The sequence below is a fragment of the Eschrichtius robustus genome, chromosome 7 (assembly GCF_028021215.1).
Source record: "Eschrichtius robustus isolate mEscRob2 chromosome 7, mEscRob2.pri, whole genome shotgun sequence".
Classification (NCBI taxonomy): domain Eukaryota; kingdom Metazoa; phylum Chordata; class Mammalia; order Artiodactyla; family Eschrichtiidae; genus Eschrichtius; species Eschrichtius robustus.
The window spans coordinates 78,405,548-78,427,904 of NC_090830.1; the positions used below are offsets into that span (position 1 = coordinate 78,405,548).

Genomic DNA, 22,357 nt, shown 5'->3' on the forward strand with positions numbered 1-22,357 from the left:
CAATTGGACACACATATTCAAAAAACTGAACCTTGACCCATACCTTACATCTTATACAAAAATAACTCCAAATGGATTATAGCCCTAAATGGAAAACCTAAAACTACAAAAATTCTAGAAGACAGATGAAACTTTTGTGACCTCTGGTTAAGCAAAGATTCCTAAGATACAACAACAAAAGCACAACCCATAAAAGAAAAAAAGAATTATAGAATTGGACTTCATCATAATTAAGAGGTGCTGTTCTTTGAAAGACACTGTTAAGAGAATGAAAAGACAACCCAAGGATGAAAAGAAAATATTTTCAAATCACATACTGGATAAATGACTTGTATCCAAAATATACATAGAATCCTCTAAACTTAATAAGAAAAAATATAGAATTTTCTTAAGTGGACAAAAGATTTGAACAGATACTTCACTAAAGAAAATACACAGGGCTTCCCTGGTGGCACAGTGGTTGAGAATCCGTCTGCCAATGCAGGGGACACAGGTTCATGCCCTGGTCCGGAAAGATACCACATGCCGCGGAGCAACTAAGCCTGTGCGCCACAACTACTGACCCCACGAGCCACAACTACTGAAGCCCACACGCCAAGAGCCCATGCTACACAAGAGAGCCACCCCAATGAGAAGGCCACACATCGCAACAAAGAGTAGCCCCCGCTCGCTGCAACTAGAGAAAGCCCGTGAGCAGCAACAAAGACCTAACACAGCCAAAAATAAATAAATAAAATAAATAAATTTTTAAAAAAATACACAGATAGCTAATAAACATATAAAAAGATATTCAATTTTATTAGTCTTTAGGGAAATGGAATTAAAACCACACTACATGCCTACTAAAATAGCTAAAAACAAAAACAAAAATATGTAAAACCTGACAATAACAAAGGTTAATGAGGAAGTATCAGAGCGACTGGAAGTCTCCTAAATTGCTGATAGAAATGCAAAATGACACTGTTGGCAATTATATATAATGTTAAATATACTTTTACCATCTGACCTAGCAATCCTATTCCTAGGTATTTTACCCAAAAGAAATGAAAGCTTATGCCACATAAAAACCTTTACACAAGTGTTTATAGTGGCTTTACACATAATCACCAAAAACTGGAAACAACCCAAATGTTCTTCAACTAGTAAATGGTACATACATAAAACTCAACAATAAAAAGGAAAGAATACTGACATACACAAAAATATGGATGAATTTCAAATGTACTATGATGAGATTCAAAAGGCTATATACTATATGATTTCACTTTTATGACATCTTGGAAAAGTCAAAATTAAAATTCAAAAGTCAAAATTGACCAGTGTTTCCAGAAGTTGTGGGTGACAGTAGGGGTTGATTGCAAAGGGGCAGTACCAGGGTGATGAAACTGTTACATATCTTGATTGTGCTGGTAGTTACACTACCTCTATGCATTTAGCAAAACTCAGAACTCTATACCAAAAAGATTGTGGTATTTTAACATAAATTTTGGTAATTTTATATAGACTACCAAAGATTCTAAAAAACACTTTTTAAAACATATTTTAAAGTGTCAATTAAAAAAACAAAAACCTTTCCCAGGTTCCTCCTGAAGAATAATGTCCAAACTTCTCAGTCTGATTCTTAATAACATAATCTGACCTTAATTTATATTTTATATTTATCTCTTTTTATCTCACTACATAAAACTTCTCCCCCCAGGGCTTCCCTGGTGGCACAGTGGTTAAGAATCCGCCTGCCAATGCAGGGGACACGGGTCCGAGCCCTGGTCCCGGAAGATCCCACATGCCACGGAACAACTAAGCCCATGCGCCACAGCTACTGCGCCTGTGCTCTAGAGCCCACGAGCCACAACTACTGAGCCCGTGTGCCACAACTACTGAAGCCTGTGCGCCTAGAGCGTGTGCTCCGTAACGAGAAGCCACCACAACGAGAAGCCCATGCACCACAACGAAGAGTAGCCCCCACTCGCTGCAACTAGAGAAAACCCGCGCACAGCAACAAAGACCCAATGCAGCCAAAAATAAATAAATAAAATAAATAAATTTATAAAAAGAAAACAAAAAACCTTCTCCCCAAACAAAGAGTTTTCCCATTTCTGTGATCTTATTAATAGTTTTACCTACTTGGGATGCTCAGTATCCTACTTCCCCTCTATAGGTAACCCAGCCTCTTTGTAAAAACCTTTGTAAAACACTCCTTGACTACCCCAAGCCTGAAGGGATCTCCCCCATTTCTGAATTCCTATATAAATTTTCTATAATTTTAAGGGAAATTAATGTTTCTATCAGACCATTGTTTCTAGGGTCCTTCCCCTCTCCCTGTTCCCCTCCATCCCATCTGAGAATAGAGAATGGAGGGAGGTCAGAAGCCAATTGTGTTATATACAAATATCTGTTATTGTGTTATATACAAATACCTGTTATTGTGGGATACATTACATAGGAGTTCACTATAGTTTATTTGTCATATAATCTATCTTTCTATTTATAAATTGTGATTCTAACTAAAAAGCATGATTCTAAATATATATGTGTGTGTATATATGTATGTATGCGTACATATATACATATACATAAACTTTCCATAATTACTTCATCTTATAAAGCAAGATATTCTAATATTAATGTGACTCAGTTAAAACTTCAGGCTTGGGACTTCCCTGGTGGCACAGTGGATAGGACTCTGCGCTCCCAATGTAGGGGGCCCGGGTTCAATCCCTGGTCAAGGAACTAGATCCCACGTGCATGCTGCAACTAAGAGTTCGCATGCCACAATAAGGAGCCCATGAACCACAACTAAGGAGCCCACCTGCAGCAACTAAGACCCAGTGCAACCAAATAAATAAATAAATATTTAAAAAAAAAAAAAAAAAAACTTCAGGCTTTCCTCACTGTCAATATAAACTTTTTTTTTTTTAAGTTTATTTATTTATTTATTTATTTATTTTTGGCTGTGTTGGGTCTTCGTTTCTGTGCGAGGGCTTTCTCTAGTTGCGGCAAGCAGGGGCCACTCTTCATCGCGGTGCACGGGCCTCTCACTATCGCGGCCTCTCTTGTTGCGGAGCGCAGGCTCCAGACGCACAGGCTCAGTAGTTGTGGCTCATGGGCCCAGTTGCTCCACAGTGTGTGGGATCTTCCCACACCAGGGCTCGAACCCGTGTCCCCTGCATTGGCAGGCAGATTCTCAACCACTGCGCCACCAGGGAAACCCAATATAAACATTTTAAGGGACATCACACAGCTTTGGGCAGATGAGATCCTAGTGAGGTAGTTCTGTATAAATGCATCTGAGTCACATCCTTAGATACTTAGTTTAAAAAAACAAACAAACAAAAAACCGAAAGCTAAACAAACTTGGTGAGCATTGCATTATTTGTTTAGTGGCAATCTGTTCCAAAGAAGTTGTCCATATACAGTTTGTTTGTTGTTGTTGTTTTTTAATTTATTTATTTTTGGCTGCTTTGGGTCTTTGTTGCTGAGCAAGGGCTTTCTCTAGTTGCAGATAGCGGGGGCTACTCTTCGTTGCAGTGTGTGGGCTTCTCATTGTGGTGGCTTCTCTTGTTGTGGAGCACAGGCTCTAGGCATGCGGGCTTCAGTAGTTGTGGCACGTGGGCTCAGTAGTTGTGGCTCGCGGGCTCTAGAGTGCATGCTCAGTAGTTGTGGCACATGGCCTTAGCTGCTCCGCAGCATGTGGGATCTTCCGGGACCAGGGATCGAACCCGTGTCCCCTGCATTGGCAGGCAGATTCTTAACCACTATGCCACCAGGGAAGCCCCATATACAGTTTTCAATACAGAATCTTGCTTAGTTTTCATGTCAGCCAATTAGATGATGATTAAAAACAACCACCACCTGATATTGGTAACTAAGTGCTAGATGCAAATTTATTCAAATTTAAATTAAAACGGCTCCATAGTCCATTATCTAATACTCCTATCTGATTGATTTTGCCTTTGTAACAGTAGCAACCAAAGGGCACGCAGCATCCTGCAGAGAATAGTCCTAGACTACAACAAACTAACAGATAGTAGGCTATTTGGCAGCTAGTTATTCCCAAACTCTTTGCAGAAAATGTATCATTATCTTTATCCACATTCATTAGTTTCCAGCCAACTCCAAACACAATGGAATATTCAATCAAAGATGGAAGGAAGAGAAAGAGCATATAAGAATCTTATTGCCGTGTTGCTCTCAACTCTGAAGAAGATACAGCAACCTATATTTTACTATTGCTGAATAGACTCTGAATAAGCTTGTTCATAAATTCCTTTTTTCCCAACTTTATTGAGGTATAATTGATAAAACTGTAATATATTTAAAGTGTACAATGTGATGATTTTATATATGAATACATTGTGTGAAGGGATTCCCATAATCAAGTTGATTAACACATACTAGAAAGGCAACAGAAAAGACCAATGAAATTAAAGCTGGGTTTTTGAAAATATAAATAAAATTGACAAATCTTTAACTAGACTAAGAAAAAAGAGAGAGAAGGTTCATATAAATAATATCAGAAATTAAAAAGGAGAAATTACAACTCATAACAGAGAAATACTAAGTATCATAAGAAACTACTGTGGACAATTATACACCAACAAACTGAATAATCTAGAAGAAATAAATTAAAATATAGAAATATACAACCTACCAAGTCTGAATCATGAAGAAATAAAAAATGTGAACATAAATACTTATATTTATTTAATCTTTAATCTACTTTATACTTATTTAATCATCATTACGACCTAGCTCCTGGGATTTACTAAGTCAAAACAGCCTGCATTACCTTGTTGTCTCTAACATCAGGTAAACTTCTAGGAAGCTTAGAAGCCAAAATTGGGAAAGAAGAATGTCATCTTATCACCTATTACCTATTTCTTTATGTAGCAGAGTTACTAAATTGTATGTCCCACATTGTTCCCAATCTGAACACAATAACTTCCTGTGAGCAGGCTAAAAAACCTTTGCCATGTGTGAAATGATGGAAAACAGTGGGTCCCAACCTTTTTGCAGACCCCCACATCCAGAGGCAAGCTTAAGAAGAAACCATGAATTATGACAGGAAATAATATCAGTAAAAGCAATTCCTTGGGAAGGGAGAGGCACCATATGTGCAGCCAACACTGAAAGGCAAGGGCGAGGTGGGGTAGAATTAAGAAAAAAAAAAAAAAAGAAGAACCCATGAAGATTAAGCTTCAGGGCCCCTCTCTTGCACAGGCCCTCAGGCCCAATATCTACTTTTCTTTTTTTAAAAAAATGTTTCCCTTAAAGTGGGCCCCCTGAATTATGTAAGCTCCAGGTCCAACAGACTCTGAATCATATTACAGAAACTGAACTTTTATAGTATATGTTACTTGAGAAAATATATGATTCAAAAATCTACTTTAAATTCGGTAATACTAATAAATTTGTATTTTACTAATCAAAGCCATCTAATACATTATGCGTTATATAAATTTTGTTAGCACTAAATAGATCTAAATTGTACTCTTTGGTTTATATTTGAATTTTTCATTCTTGGGCTGACTGTAATAATTCTACTAGGGATCCACACACAGTTGACAGAGTAGAAATGGCAGGGCTAAATTTAAAAGATCATGGCTCGGGCTTCCCTGGTGGCGCAGTGGTTGAGAGTCTGCCTGCCAATGCAGGGGACACGAGTTCGAGCCCTGGTCTGGGAAGATCCCACATGCCACGGAGCAGCTAGGCCCGTGAGCCACAACTGCTGAGCCTGCGCGTCTGGAGCCTGTGCTCCGCAACAGGAGAGGCCGCGATAGTGAGAGGCCCGCGCACCGCGATGAAGAGTGGCCCCCACTTGCCACAACTGGAGAAAGCCCTCGCACAGAAACGAAGACCCAACACAGCCATAAATAAATAAATAAATAAATAAAATTAAACTTAAAAAAAAAAAAAAAAATCATGGCTCAAGACTGCCAGTATTAGAGGTGCAGCTCTAGAAAATAAAGACCTCTAGAAAAAAACATTTCTCTATATTAATGAAATACAGAGAATGATTACTTCACAACGAGTATACACAATGCATCATAATGTGCTGCCATTTTTCTCAGGCCAAAGTATTAAACCAGGCTATAGACGTAGCTGCCCTAATTATCTACCACTATATTCCTCACCAACAAACTCAGTTTCTCTTAGCCTCTGTGTCTGAAAAAACCCTAAGTAGTCATTCAAATGTTTGCGAAATGAAACTGGCTTATCCGTAAAGAGAGATGAGGCCTGGAAGGACACTGGGCCACAGGAAGAGCCTGTCACCCTAAGAGACAGTCGGGTAAAGGAGGTTCAGAGATCTATAGCTTATTAGCATTGGAGACTTCTTTATGAATAGGATATGAGTGTAACTGAGACCAATACTGACTAGAATGGATTTATTCCTGCAGAACCTGAAGGTCCTTTGACGAAACCAGGAGTAAGGTGCAGGTATCTTAGAAAGGGATAGCTCCCTTAAGGGAATTCATTTCATAATCATTAAATGAAGTTCAATGAGGTCTCTAAGTAATACTACTAATTCTATACGTAGAGAATTCCATGACGTTCATGCAAATGATAGTATCAAAGTATCTCCACCAAGACATTTATTAACCACAAAGGGAAAGATAGTAACTTTACTGTAGAGAAACCAGGCAGAAACCCCCTTAACCAAGTGATCAAGTCAAACATCAAGAGCAATAATACATATTGACATCATGAATCCCATGGTAATAATGCACTGAGAACACATTTCTTGACATTCTTGCCTAAACCATATAATCTCAGTTCAATCATGAGGAAAAAAAAAAATCAGACAAATCCAAATTGAGGAATATTTGACAAAATAACTGACTAATACCCTCCAAAAATGTCAAAGTTATAAAAGACAAAGAAAGACTGAGAAACTTTTACAGAACCTAGGAGACTAAGGAGGAAAAAAGCCTAAAATGCAATGTGAGATCCTAGATAGGATCCTCAATAAAGAACAATGGTGAAGAAACTTGAAGTTTGACGGTCTTTACTTAACAGTATTGAACCAATGCTAATTTCCTGGTTCTGATCATTATACTATGCTTATATAAGATGATAACATTAGAGGAAGCTGGGTTAGGGCTATATAAAAACTGTACTATTTTTGCAACTTTTCTGTAAGTCCAAAATTGGTTCAAATAAAAAACTTTTTAAATGTGCAAATAATTCACTGAGGGAAATGAAAGCTTGGGCCCAATGCAGAATAGAGGCAATTGGAGGATTAATATCTATACTTATATAGGTAGGTGGACTAATAGTTTGTGATCATGGGAAATTTAGAGTCCAATGAAGGCTTGTGTGAAATGTCTGGGGTTATCATGTTTAACATCACAGTTTAGCAGTTAATGGGTTATTAGTTCAGAAACCTGTTTCTCAGAGCTTGATTTACCTAGAATGAACTATTAGAAAAGTTTTTAAATCTACAAGATCAAGGATAAGTAAATGTAAAATAACAGGGGTCTTGTTAGGGTGATGAATTTTTTTTTCCTCTTTTCTCTATTTTCTAAATTATCTATAATTCATAGATGAATTATCTTTAACTTATAGTTTCCTTACTTAAAGTAAAACTAAAATTGGAATTTAAACTCATTTTCCCTAAAAGCAGAATGAAAGGACTCTGGACCAGAGGTAACCAACCATTGAGACGCCTAATATTCTAACAATATGAAAGCTGTTTAATAATTGGTAACTACTTCCTATTTAGAAACAGGGGGTCAGACGTGGATTTCTACTTCCTTTCATTCTATTTTCACTGCTGCTGCTGCTAAGGTCCAGATCCTCTCCCCTCTGGACTACTGGGCCACATTCTGACTCATTGACAGGTCTCCATTCCTAAATATGTGACTACCAGAGGACTCCTAAAATACCATGACACTCCCCTTTTCAATGGCTTCCAGAGATGGGTATTCTTTTGGCTAGAGAAAAATGGTATTTTTATAATTCACAAGGGGAGAAATTAATGGATGGCGTTTTCACAAGTTTCTCTCCCATAATTTTTTCTTGTCCACTTATTCCACTGCTTACAGGGCAAAAACATGAACAAACAGTAAACTTAAAAAAACAACAACAACAAAGCAGGGACAAACAGTTTTTGAGGGGCAGGAACCCGCTGTGTCCCCCTTTGCCTGGCAAAGCAATAAAGCTATTCTTTTCTACAAAAAAAAAAAAAAAAAAAACCCAAAGCAGTCAACAGGACCTATTTTGACAGTTTTTTTTTTCTTATTGACTCATGTTCATGATTGCGCTTTCTTTTTTTTTAAATTAATTTATTTATTTTTGGCTGTGTTGGATCTTTGTTGCTGCGTGCGGGCTTTCTCCAGTTGCGGCGAGCAGGGGCTACTCTTCATTGCGGTGCTCAGGCTTCTCATTGCAGTGGCTTCTCTTGTTGCGGAGCATGGGCTCTAGGCGCACGGGCTTCAGTAGCTGTGGCATGTGGGCTCAGTAGTTGTAACGCACGGGCTTAGTTTCTCCACAGGATGAGGGATCTTCCCGGACCAGGGCTCAAACCCATGTCTCCTGCGTTGGCAGGTGGATTCTTAACCATTGAGCCACCAGGGAAGTCCGTGATTGTGCCTTTTTTTTCATTTATTTATTTATGGCTGTGTTGGGTCTTCGTTCCTGTGCGAGGGCTTTCTCTAGTTGTGGCAAGCGGGGGCCACTCTTCATCACGGTGCACGGGCCTCTCACTATCGCGGCCTCTCTTGTTGCGGAGCACAGGCTCCAGACGCGCAAGCTCAGTAGTTGTGGCTCACGGGCCCAGTTGCTCCGCGGCATGTGGGATCTTCCCAGACCAGGGCTCGAACCCGTGTCCCCTGCATTGGCAGGCAGATTCTCAACCACTGCGCCACCAGGGAAGCTCGATTGTGCTTTTTTTATTGCATATTTTTACATTCGCATAGTCCGCTAGTAAAATTAACTAATTTATAAGATTGAATTAAATATGTCTGGCACCTACACAAAGCTTGAGAATCATTAGACCTTACCACCATTTTCCAGCTACATCTTCTACTCACTCATTTATTCATCAGACATTTCACTAAGCACCTATTAAGTGCCCCTCACTCATCCTCCACTCCAAGATAAGCATTCCCATCTTCCCCCATATTACAGTTATTTGTGTACATGGAGTACCTCACATATTCCTTAAGGGTATCTTTTTATTTCACACAGAAGTTGAATATAATAGGCACTGAATCACTGAAAGTTTAATTTAAAGAGAAAACTTCTTGTTTGAAGGGATAAGTACCTAGAACAGCCAATTCCAACATTCTGATAAACTCTGACTCTCCTTAAATAAAAGTCCTCCAAATCTCCATACCTAGCTTGAGATATCGCAGATGGTTTTTTCTAATGAAGACTGTATCAACTCAATCAATAATTGCTCTCATTCAAGCTTAAAAATAAAAAGAGATAGCATCTACAACCATAAAAAAGGCCACGTTATTTGTTGATTTATGGGCTGGTTATCACAAACTCCCCAGTGAATAGTTACTCAACTCAAACAATTTCCTGAGGGTTGGACTTTGGCAGCTTCAAATTATTACATCATGTACAACAAGAAAAATTGTATGCTGATAGAGGACAGAAAGCCTTATATTTTTTCTTTTTGTAAGAGCTTAGAAAACTGCCATTTACAATAAATTTGTCCAAAAGCAGCTGGAAAAAAAAAAGAAAAAAAAACAAGAAGACATGTTTCACTTTGCTATTAAGTGACAAATTTAATGACTAAGAAATGACATATGGGGACTTCCCTGGTGGTCCAGTGAGTAAGACTCCGTGCTCCCAATGCAGGGGGGTCCAGTTCAATCCCTGGTGGGGGAACTAGATCCCGCATGCATGCCACAACTAAGAAGTCCGCATGCCACAACTAAGAGCCCACGTGCCGCAATCAAGAGTCCACATGCTATAACTAAGAAGTCCACATGCTGCAACTAAGACCTGGCACAGCCAAAAATAAATAAATAAATAAATTTTAAAAATAAGTAAAAAGAGATGACATTTGCAGGCTACTTAGCGCCTCCTTATAAAGATCCAGAGCTATATAGATAATTTACTGACTTCTAAGGGAGGCAGCATGATAGTAGAAAGAACACAGTGGTTAAAAGTGCAGCCTTTGCAGGGCCAACCACATTATATAACCTCAGGAAACACCATGATCATAGTGGAGATCCAGGAGGTACCATTCCCAGGGAACACAATGTGAATTATAAAACTTAGGGACCGGGCTTCCCTGGTGGCGCAGTGGTTAAGAATCCGCCTGCCAATGTAGGGGAAATGGGTTCAAGCTCTGGTCTGGGAAAATCCCACATGCCGTGCAGCAATTAAGCCCATGTGCCACAACTACTGAGACTCCGCTCTAGAGCCCACGAGCCACAACTACTGAGCCTGTGAGCCACAACTACTGAAGTCCACGGGCCTAGAGCCCGCGCTCTGCAACAAGAGAAGCGACCACAATGAGAAGCCCACACACCACAACGAAGAAGAGTAGCCCCTGCTCGCCACAACTAGAGAAAGCCCACGCCCAGCAACAAAGACACAACATAGCCAAAAATAAATAAATAAAATAAATAAATTTTTTTAATTAATAAATAAAAATAAAACTTAGGGACCTAGAGTTCGCATGGTAGAACAGGTTTGGACTCTACCACCTAACAACTGTGTTATCTTGACCAACTTATTGAATCAATTATTGAAGTCTCAGGTACCTCATCAATAAAATGGAATTTAAAAAAATATATATGTCTCTCATATGACTCTTACGAGGGTTAAATGAAATAGTGTGTGTGTATACATACATATATGTGTATATATATTTTATATATATATATAAAATTAGCCCAGTATCTAGTAAATGAGGCATAAATGTTTTGATGATAATTATGAAGAAGCAGGATAAAATGAATCTAAATTCCAATCCTGCTCCATCACTTTCAGGTCATTTACTACATGTAATAAATGTGATTTATTGAGAGTATTGCAACAAAATTATAATACTTAGGGCCAGGTACAAAATAGGAGCTCCATAAATAGTAGCTATGATTATGATAACTGCATCCCCTATACCCATCCTCTCTCTTTCCTTCTCCCTTTCTCTCTTACACACCCACACCCACACACACACACCCACACACATACACACACACACACACACTTACTGTAAAAATTCTATGAGATTAAACTATAACTGATAGCACAAACCAAAAGCCTATCAAAATGAGGGAAAATGTATTCTAAAAATAATGCATTTTCAATACAATTCACCTCGACTACTGTGGTAACTTCCAAACTATTCTCCCCCTTCTAATCCTATCTATAAAATAGTGCCAAAAGCAATCTCTGATCAATTACTATTTAGCTCAAAAAACTTCAGTGACAAAATACTTACACTTAAAACACAAAAAAATGAGTTGTTCTATGTATACACCCAGCATTTTGCTCAATAAGAAATATGTATATTTATTGAAGAAAACCTGCATATAAGTGGACCCATGCAGTTCCAGTCCCTGTTGTTCAAGGGTTATCTGTATTACCCTTCCCCCAGCCCCATCTTCCCAGTATTTCCTAGTACTAGTAATCCACTCCACTCAGCAAACCTGTTTGAAGAAGCCATCCTGCTGGCAATTTATAGTAATAACGACTAATGACAGTCACACCCTATTAGGAAGGAGTAGCCATTTATATTTAATTCATTTCCCAAAAGATTTTCTAAATACTGTCCCCCACCAATTGGGATTTAATCTCTCCCTCCCAGGAACACTTTGTTAATCAGTTCTTAACCAACACATGAGTACTTTATTAGAATAAAAAGCAGAAAGTTACATTGCCTTACACTCAGCAGATGTTCAATACTTGTTAAATAAAAGAATAAATGAAGAACTAAGTTTTTTGAAATACATTTTTCAATTTAGAGATAACTCAGTTGTAAGTATAACCAGTCATCTCTATTTCTTCCCTGAATCTACTGCCTAAATCATATCATACCTAAATCATACCTTCTGTTTCCCAAAGGTCTATGGAAGAAAGATACTCTACCTAATAGCCAGTAGGACAAACACAACATTCTTCCTCAAACATACTGCTAATAGCACCAAACTAGTAACTGTGGTAGATAAAGGGAAAAAAGTCAATAGTGAATACATTAGGCCCCAGGATAGCAAAATGATAACTATGAGTTCCATAAAGTTGCCTTATATTATCCTCTAGTTCAGTAACTTAGAATTAGAGAGTTTTTTCCTAATTTTTTAAACCCTAAGATTTTTTTAACTTAAATGCTCGATTGCAACCATGCAGTATTTATTAATCATTATAAACATACCACTTAAAAAAAAAAGTTTACAATTTAAAAAACTAAAAAATTTTTAAAAAAATAAACATACCACTACCCAAATTATTTCAGCACAAACAATAATGAAAGCATGATGGCTCTTTCAAAAGCCACTGACTGCACTGGCTTGACTCATTTCTGCTGGGAGAACACTGGCACTGAATGGCACAAGCAACTCCAGTGTGAGAGACCAAGCACATGACTGGGAAGGTGACAGAGGATACCAAGGAAAGAAAGGCATATATCAAGAACCCCTCCTCTCTGCGGGCAGGAGTGGAGGGATGGGCAGGGATCCACTGAAATCTACTCTAAAAGCCTTCCAATACTCAAATAAAAACATGCTGCCAGACTCCTGGTTTTGAGCCAGTTCGAATCCCACCTCTACTTCTGACAACTGAGAGACCTTAAGCAAAGTACTTACCCTCCAGCTCTTTCAGCTGTAAAATTATAATAACAGTAGCCACCACTTAGTGAACACCAACTCTATGCTAGGCACCAGACACATGGTACGTCCTTTAGTTCTCACAATTAATCTACCAAGTAGGGATTATTTCCCTCATTTTCCTGAAAAGAAAAACCCATGTTCTACCTATGCATGACTGTTTCCCAAAGGGATAATACTACCTATCTGACAAGGTCATACTGGGAATTAGAAGTAAATGCAAAGTACTTAGCATAGAAACTAGCACTTGCCACATGGTAGTAGAGCTCAGGAATTCATTATTATACAAGTGCACCTATCAATTAGGAAGGTTGAACCGCAATGAAATACCACAAACTGCAATGAACCGCAATGAAATACCACAAACAAGTTTTCCCTCACATCATCTACCATAAAAGTAACTTTTAATTAGCAGTACTTCTGAAGAACCCAAGGCTTACAACTTTATAACTGCTTGAAATACCAGAATATCATCCATTCAATGTCAACACATACACACACACACACACACACACACACACACACACACACACTGTTTCTTAGTTGAGGATCAAAACATATAATCCAAGGAAATAGAAAGCCCATTATGAAAGTGATATTTGACTTAAGCTGAACACCAAATATTAAATATTTTACTTTCAAAAGGATTATAGATCTCACATCTCAAGAGAGAAGGTGCTAATGAACAAATCTAACTTCCCAAAAGTAATTCCCAGAACCATCTGTTATCCTCAAGTACTCAGCAAACCATTTCCCAGAATTGACAATATATTGCCAAAATCTTAGTGAATTTTGCCAACATTTGCTGAGAAGAAAAAAGAATCATTCCAATTCTGGAAATAAATGCTACTTTCCAGCTTAGCCACAAAATAAGACCTCTTCTTCATTATTTCTTTTATCAGTATGTTAATACTGAAAATAAGTATAAAGAAATCACAAATAACCTTCTATCTGAAGGAAATTTAAAATACTAAACCCACAATCCTTGCCTTTAATTCTATGAGCTCAAGAAAATCTATGAGAATGGGTTTTTAAACCAATAATAAAAATCAAATTCCCAAAGCCTTAATAATTGAATAAGAGGAGGGAAGAACAGAAACAACAGTCAGCACTACAGAAGCCTTCTGAAAGTTAAGAAGTTAACCTCACTTTCAAGGTTTACACTTTGCCTGTTAAAAGCAGCACTTCACAAAGACTGACCAGTTCCCTACATCCCTCCACCCACCCAGTTTTGCCATAAGCACGTACTTACCAGAGAGCACACTCACACCTCCAGCAAAAGGCCACCAGCAATCACAAGGGCATTTGTGGGACCAGTGATACAGGAACGGGGAGGGGCAAGGGAAGAGCTAGAGTTCTGGGGAGGGAAGGGTACAGAGGGAGGAGACAACTGAAGCTAGCAACAATGGGAAACTGTGAATTTAAACCACAAAGGCTTCCCACAGAACAGAGTAACAGGGAAAGGGCAATTCTTTTTAACACCTACCAGGAACTCAGCACTGACAATTCATGATAAAGCTAAAAACATGGAGCTTCCAATGAAACACAAAGTAAACTTAAGAAACTAACCAAAAGTAATTTGAAAGGACATATCACAAACTTCATAGAGGCTTAAGAAAAACATTTAGGAGTCTGTTTCCTCCCGGGGCATTCCTGATGACAGAGGTCAGCACTATAACAATAAGGTTAGCGCAGTGGCAGCTGCTTTCAAATGGAGGGCCAGCACTAAAAAAGTCCTTTGCACTAAGTCAAAAGGAGCACTTGAAGACGCTTTCATAGTGCTTTGAGAAAACCAAAACAATGTCGTTGTTCGAATTCTTAATTCATAATTCCAAGACTGTCTAGACTTAAATTGAATTAAATCATTTTAAGAGGCAAAACTCTTCCAACTACCTTAAACAAGACACACTCTTAAAGAAAATTACTGTGTAAACTGAGGTTGGATTCAGGAATCAATTTTTAAAAGCTTGGACTCTCAACGATTCCCAACCTGAAAGGCGAGGACAGTGAAAAATCTCCCTCCTTCTCTCAGGAAAGAGGCCAAATTATATCACCAAGAACAAACAGCAGGCAGAGTCCTACCCCCAAACATGTGATCATTCCACCCAGAACTCACATTTGCAGGCAGGGCACAAAGGCCCCAGAGGACCAACGCACACCCTTCTATGTACTACTCCCTGTTATAAAACAGCTTTATTGAAAGGAGTTGTTTTATAAGCATACTGATGAAAAAACTCATCAGCAGAATCCTTGCCGAATAGGAAGTTCTGTTGTATTTCTATAGGTTGAGAGAAAATGTATGGGTTGATTTTTTTAAAGATTTAATTAAGATTTATTGGTAAAATTAAACAAAAGCAGGCACTACCCAAAACTAATTAAGCTCTTACATTTTAACAATATACTAGTCTAAAGTAGTCCTTTCACAACAAGGGAAGTGCCCAAATTAAAAAAAAAAAAAAAGAAAGAAAGAAAGAAAAAAAAAGAAACTATTGCTTTTCTTTTGCTAACCCTTAGCATTCTAATTCAGGTCTCCTAGTGCTTGGTGGGGGTGTGGAGATGTTAGTGTCATTTCAAAATGTGAAACACAGGATTTCTATGATCAGTGCTAAATACAAAAAAAGAGTGTACAAATATCAAGGGCAAGCTCTCCAATCAAGTCCTTAAGAGATGGTTATATATTCCTTGTGGAACTAATCAAATAAAACTAAGAATACTGGGGCAGAGTTACAGAGCTTCAACCCTGGTTACAATGCAACTAGATAACGTGACTTCTCATCTCAGCCAGGTAAGGGAGGTGATCCACAGGGAAATCTCACCCTAATGAACTGTAATCTCTTTTGAAGCCCCTCAGAAAATACTTCATGCAAAACTCTCCTACATACTCACATTCTGCCTTGTGTAAGTTATTTTTGGACATTTCTTATTTCCTTTTCAAGACTGCATAGGAGATTCTGTCTCATATAAAGAGAACCCTGTGTCAACCACTAGGCATCTCAACCCAAAATAAATTGAGTAACTACAGCTTTGTGCTAGATGAGTGCCAAATTGCTTGTAGGAGTGTTTTTGTGGGCATGATTGCTAGGTCAAGATGTTGCAAGAAGGGGGACCACTTCCAGGGCTCGAGAGTGGGCTCTTGTCTAACACTCGGAAATGAATCCGAGGAGACACACATACTGACAAAAGCAAAAGATTTTACTGGGAAGAGGTGCCCGAGCAGAGAGCAACAGGATAAGGGAACCTAGGAGAACTCCTCTGCCCCGTGGTTCACAGTCTCAGGTTTTATGGTAAGGGTATCAGTTTCCAGGTGGCCAATCATCTTGCTTGGCCCATATTCGGTCTGACTCAGGGTCCTTCCTGGTGGCACAGGCATGTCTCAGCTAAGATGGATTTCATTGTGAAGGTTTATGGGAGGTTGCCAGGACACATTGTCTCCTCCCTCCTCCTCTGGCCCCTCCCAAATTTTTCCAGGTTAGTTTTACAAGACATACTATGGGCTGGCGTGTCCTCCCTCCTTTCAGCTCCTCCCAAATTCTCCCGGTTAGTTTTCCACGGCAGAACCATGTTCTTCTTCAGGACCTCCTATTGTGAGACAACGCAGGCAAGCAGTTATCATCCTGCCTAGCCAAGGTGAGGAGTTTCAGTCAAGGGTTCCCAAACAAAGAGGAAGACTAACATATATGGGTTTAGATGTCATTTTTAAATGTTCAGGGATCCTGAAGTTGGATGACACTGGTTACAACAGTGAAGCTGAGCAGGAGCCTGCAGAGCCTTCCCAGGTACAAAAGCCGCTCTGTGTCTCAGTTTCTTGGTTGTAGAAAAAAGGCTTTAGTCTCCTAGGCCTTCCCTGAGTTCCAAAGAGCAGCCTCATGCAATCAATGATTAGATTAGTCACAGGACTCCTGGTTCTCCTGATGGGATACTGATAACAATCTGATGCATATCTTCTAGCTGTTCTGCAGAAACTAAGACCCCCGCCCTCCCAGGTAGAGAATGGTGACTACATCTAACCACAAGTACTAGACACCAGACTAGCTGGAACCAGTAGATTGATGACTGAGATTCCAGGAACATCACCCTGTTACCTCACCATCAACCAATCAGAAGAATGTCCATGAGTTGATCAGGCACCCTGCAACCCTCACCCATAATGTTGCCTTTAAAAAACCCTTCCCTGGGACTTCCTTGGTGGTCCAGTGGTTAAGACTCCCCCTTCCAATGCAGGGGGTGTGGGTTCGATCCCTGGTGAGGGAGCTAAGATCCCACATGCCTCGTAGCCAAAAATCCAAAACATAAAATAGAAGCAATATTGTAAAAAGTTCAATAAAGACTTTAAAAATGGTCCACATCAAAAAAACTTTAAATAAATAAATAAAGCTTCCCTGAAAGCCACCGGGGAGTTCAGGTCTTTTGAGCACAAACTGACTGTTCTCTTTGCTTGGCATCCTGCAGTAAATGCTGTGCTTTCCTTCACCACAACCTGGTATCAGCAGATTGGCTTTCCTAGGCTCCAAGCATGTGAACTCAAGTTCAGTTCAATAACAACAGTACTTTGTAAAACTGTGCTTCAACAAAACTTGTCCTATTTTTCAAGTACTTTGCAGGGAATGTTATACCATAAGAGTCCACCTTTGACTATACAGACAAAGACCTCTGAAAAAATATAAAAATTTTTAGCAGGGAGAAACTACTTCTAAGACTTGAATAAAACAATCAAGAGAAATCCTTGTGCGGGTGGGTGGGGTATGTTGGGGGGGGGGTGATATGGAAGAACACAGGCTGAAAACTCCCACTTGGTCACATCCACTATCCAGAGGGGTAGGGTACAGCAGAATGTTCAATTTAATAAGAGAATATTTTGCTTCTCTTAGAGCCATAAAAGAGAAACAGAATTTCTCTAAGAAAAACCAGGGTGACTCCCTCCTGGAGTAACCCCAAAAACCATTTTTGTTGGTTTTTATTTCTGAGATGCTAATGAAAATGCTGATATTAGCAGCAAAGGAAGGAGTTGAGTGGCTCCAGAGTAGGAGCCAGATTGGAAAATAAAAGTGTCTTGATTCTAGCACTCTAGGGAGCAGTGAGGAAATTTGGAGACTCTTAAATAAACTATGGAGGATTGAGGTGGGGAGGGGCAGAGTAAAGACTGCTTTATATCAAGTGGAAGCCCATAGAACAGTAGCATTTGACTCCTGGCTATATGTTCACATGGGGGAAAAAAAGCTTAAACTGGAGTTTGGAAAATGAAACTAAAATATGGACTTGATCTTAGTTAACAAGGAACCCAAGAGAAAATATTCTAGCCTTTGACTCTAGATTGTAAAGAAGAATATACTGGAAAGTCCATGGAAAACAATAAAAACTACATAGCTAATTTGTATCTAGTTTATATTCTGAGATTTATTTAGTGTTAGTAAATAGCATATGTACCTTGAATAGCTGATTATTTTACACAAGTACCCATTACTAAGAAGAGGTATAATGCAAAAAAGGAAGAGAGAAGAAAAAAAAAAAAAAAACCAAACAATTACGATCCTAAGGACATACTTCGGATACACTCTGGCTGTTAACCACAGACCTAAGCAACAAACCATCCAAAAACAGTTCTGTGTATTTCTCACACAAATGGACTCTGAAAAAAGAGGAAAGGCAGTCAGGGGCCACTTATTTGAGTTTCTAATGTTATAATATCATTATCATTTAAATTCATATATTTAATTACATCTTGCATTATCCTAAAAATTATTTGAAATAGCACTATGTCATTATGAATATAGCCAACATATCTCTAGAACAACGGTTTAAAATTTCTTCAAAGAGGCTGAAAGCTTCTAGAGAGGAGTAAGGATGTCAAATATCTCTCAAGCACCACAGAATCACCTAAATGCTAGTGAAACCTAGCAGGACTCTGTGGGGCTCTTGGGCATGGAAGCCTTTTGAACAGTTGCTTATCAGGGAAGGGAGGGGATGCAGAGACAAGGGAGGAGCAGCCAAGAAACAACAGTGTAGCCTTGGGGCAGGGTCCTCAAGGGATACTCATAATGATATCTTTGAGCTCTTTTACAGAACTAAAATCCCCAACAAATGGAAGATATTAGCATTCTTTATTCCAGAGAAGGTCACAGTTTGACAACCTCCAGAAGCTCATCAGGAAACCACCTGAGGCCAGATTAAAGGAGTGCAGGCCCTTCACACACCCTGATCCTTATCAGCAACCCCGCCCTTAAACCACTGCTGTAAAACTCATCAGGAATTCCCTGGTGATCCAGTGGTTAGGACTCTTTTGCTTTCATTGCTGAGGGCCCAGGTTCAACCCCTGGTCAGGGAACTAAGATCCCACAAGCTATGTGGCATGGTCAAAAAAAAAAAAAAAAAAAAAATCCTCACCAAATCCCCCCACATTGGGACACACAGTTTTTCAGGGCACAAGGCTTCTGTGTCCCCATTTGCCTGACAAAGCAATAAAGCTATTCTTTTCTACTTCACCCAAAACTCTGTCTCCAAGATTCAATTCGGCACCAGAGCGCAGAGGCCAAGTTTTCGGCATCACTAGTCTCATAGAAAGCGGTTAAAAACACGAACCTCTCATTGTCTTTTAAATCTTAAGCCTACAAGTTTAAGGCAAAATCAAGGAAGAAGAAAGACATGCCTAAGGGAAAAAAAAGAAAGAAAGAAGAAAATGTTGGGGGGTGAGGGGAAGACGATGAAATAGAGTGCAAGTAAAAATTATGTTGCTAGCCTATTCCTGTACTATAGACTCCAGAACAGACTAAGTTCAGACAGACCCTGTCCAAGTGATCTCATGAGACCACACAGAGCTTGAACTTACTACTTCCTGTAAGTAGAGGACATTGAGGCCCAGTTATGTTGCTTCTACATTAACACTCTCCCTCCAATTTTCTGAAACCATGTCTGACCCCTAATCTTATATTTTTCTCATTTTTACCTTCTCTATCCATATAGCTCTTATCCTAAACCTCTTCAAACCCTCAGACCCCAAATCCACGTCTAGAGCTCTTTCTTCTAGTGTTCTTACTCCAAATCTGTGAAGATTTAGGTCAGGCACATAATGAGAGGACTAAAGGACAGTGGTGACTGTGCCAAAAATTCAGGATGGCCACAAACTAAAATTGGGAATAAACTGAAGAGCAATTTGCTTCCAGTTCTGATAACACCTTGCTATGTCACTGAAATAATTATGTGTGTTAACTCAGAAGATTCTAAAGGCAAAAACTCTCCTTAAGAGGTTTCACAAGAACCAAATTGAGTCTACAGTTGTGCTAAGCTGTCAGCAGAGTAATTTACATTTTTGGCAATATTTATCCTAAATCATCTCTGGTCTTCTCTAGCTGTAGTGAAAGCCTCTGAGATTTCTACCACATTTCAGCAAATTATAACTGATTTGGGGTAGAGTTACTAATAATGTATTAAGATATACATGCTAGGGGAATTCCCTGGTGGTCCAGTGGTTAGGACTCCATGCTTCCACTGCCGGGGCCTGGGTTCAATCCCTGGTCAGGGAACTAAGATACTGCAAGCCACGTGGTGCAGCCAAAAAAAAAAAAAAATATATATATATATATATACACACACATGCTAAATTTTTCCCCATGTTCAACTGAACCTTAAAAACCACACCATCATTGGCACAGTGGTTAGGAATCTGCCTGCCAATGCAGGGGACATGGGTTCAAGCCCTGGTCCAGGAAAATCCCACATGCCGCAGAGCAACTAAGCCTGTGCACCACAACTACTGAGCCTGAGCTCTAGAGCCTGCGAGCCACAACTACTGAGCCCACGTGCCACAACTACTGAAGCCCGCGCCTAGAGCCGTGCTCCACAACAAGGCAAGCCACCGCAATGAAAAGCCCGCGCACCACAACGAAGAGTAGCCCCCGCTCGCCACAACTAGAGAAAGCCCGCACGCAGCAACGAAAGCCCAATGCAGCCTAAAATCAATAAATAAATTTAAAAAAATTTTTTAAGTAATAAGATAACCAAAAAAATGGGAGAAAATATTTGCAAATTACATTTCTGATAAGAGACTTGTATCTAGAATAGATAAAGAATACTTACAACTGAATAATAAAAGCAATCCAATTTAAAAATGGGTATTTCTTAGCCCAGAGATAAACCCACGCACATGTGGTCACCTTATCTTTGATAAAGGAGGCAAGCATATACAGTGGAGAAAAGACAGCCTCTTCAATAAGTGGTGCTGGGAAAATTGGACAGGTACATGTAAAAGTATGAAATTAGAACACTCCCTGACACCATACACAAAAATAAACTCAAAATGGATTAAAGACCTAAGTGTAAGGCCAGACACTATCAAACTCTTAGAGGAAAACATAGGCAGAACACTCTATGACATATATCACAGCAAGATCCTTTTTGACCCAGCTCCTAGAGAAATGGAAATAAAAACACAAATAAACAAATGGGACCTAATGAAACTTAAAAGCTTTTGCACAGCAAATGAAACCATAAACAAGACCAAAAGACAACCCTCAGAATGGGAGAAAATATTTGCAAATGAAGCAAATGACAAAGGATTAATCTCCAAGATTTACAAGCAGCTCATGCAGCTCAATAACAAAAAAACAAACAACCCAATCCAAAAATGCGCAGAAGACCTAAATAGACATTTCTCCAAAGAAGATATACAGATTGCCAACAAACACATGAAAGAATGCTCAACATCATTAATCATTAGAGAAATGCAAATCAAAACTACAATGAGATATCATCTCACACCGGTCAGAATGGCCATCATCAAAAAATCTAGAAACAATAAATGCTGGAGAGGGTGTGGAGGAAAGGGAACACTCTTGCACTGTTGGTGGGAATGTAAATTGATACAGCCACTATGGAGAACAGTATGGAGGTTCCTTAAAAAACTAAAAATAGAACTACCATACGACCCAGCAATCCCACTACTGGGCATATACCCTGAGAAAACCATAATTCAAAAAGAGTCATGTACCAAAATGTTCACTGCAGCTCTACTTACAATAGCCAGGACATGGAAGCAACCTAAGTGTCCATCATCGGATGAATGGAAAAAGAAGATGTGGCACATATATACAATGGAATATTACTCAGCCATAAAAAGAAATGAAATGGAGGTATTTGTAGTGAGGTGGATGGAGTTAGAGTCTGTCATACAGAGTGAAGTAAGTCAGAAAGAGAAAAACAAATACAGTATGCTAACACATATATATGGAATCTAAGGGAAAAAAAAAAAAGGTCATGAAGAACCTAGTGGCAAGATGGGAATAAAGACACAGACCTACTAGAGAATGGACTTGAGGATAGGGGGAGGGGGAGGGGTAAGATGTGACAGGGTGAGAGAGTGGCATAGACATATATACACTACCAAATGTAAAATAGATAGCTAGTGGGAAGCAGCCGCATAGCACAGGGAGATCAGCTCGGTGCTTTGTGACCACCTAGAGGGGTGGGATAGGGAGGGTGGGAGGGAGGGAGATGCAAGAGGGAAGAGATATGGGAACATATGTATATGTATAACTGATTCACTTTGTTATAAAGCAGAAACTAACACACCATTGTAAAGC

The 22,357-nt window shown here is 39.2% G+C and overlaps 1 protein-coding gene across 10 annotated transcripts in view; it reads right to left on the minus strand.

Annotated features, from left to right (window-relative positions):
* The window catches only part of USP54 (ubiquitin specific peptidase 54), a 147,015-nt gene that overhangs the window by 79,023 nt on the left and 45,635 nt on the right, over window positions 1-22,357 (minus strand). The window contains exon 1 of one of the 10 annotated variants that reach the window (XM_068547825.1): window positions 14,272-14,375. The exons of 8 other annotated variants lie outside the window; for them this stretch is intronic. The gene's annotated coding sequence lies outside the window, so the exon portion shown is untranslated. Of the gene's footprint in view, window positions 1-14,037; window positions 14,060-14,271; window positions 14,376-22,357 lie in introns of those variants that run through there. One more of the 10 variants, XM_068547827.1, reaches the window with a different exon arrangement.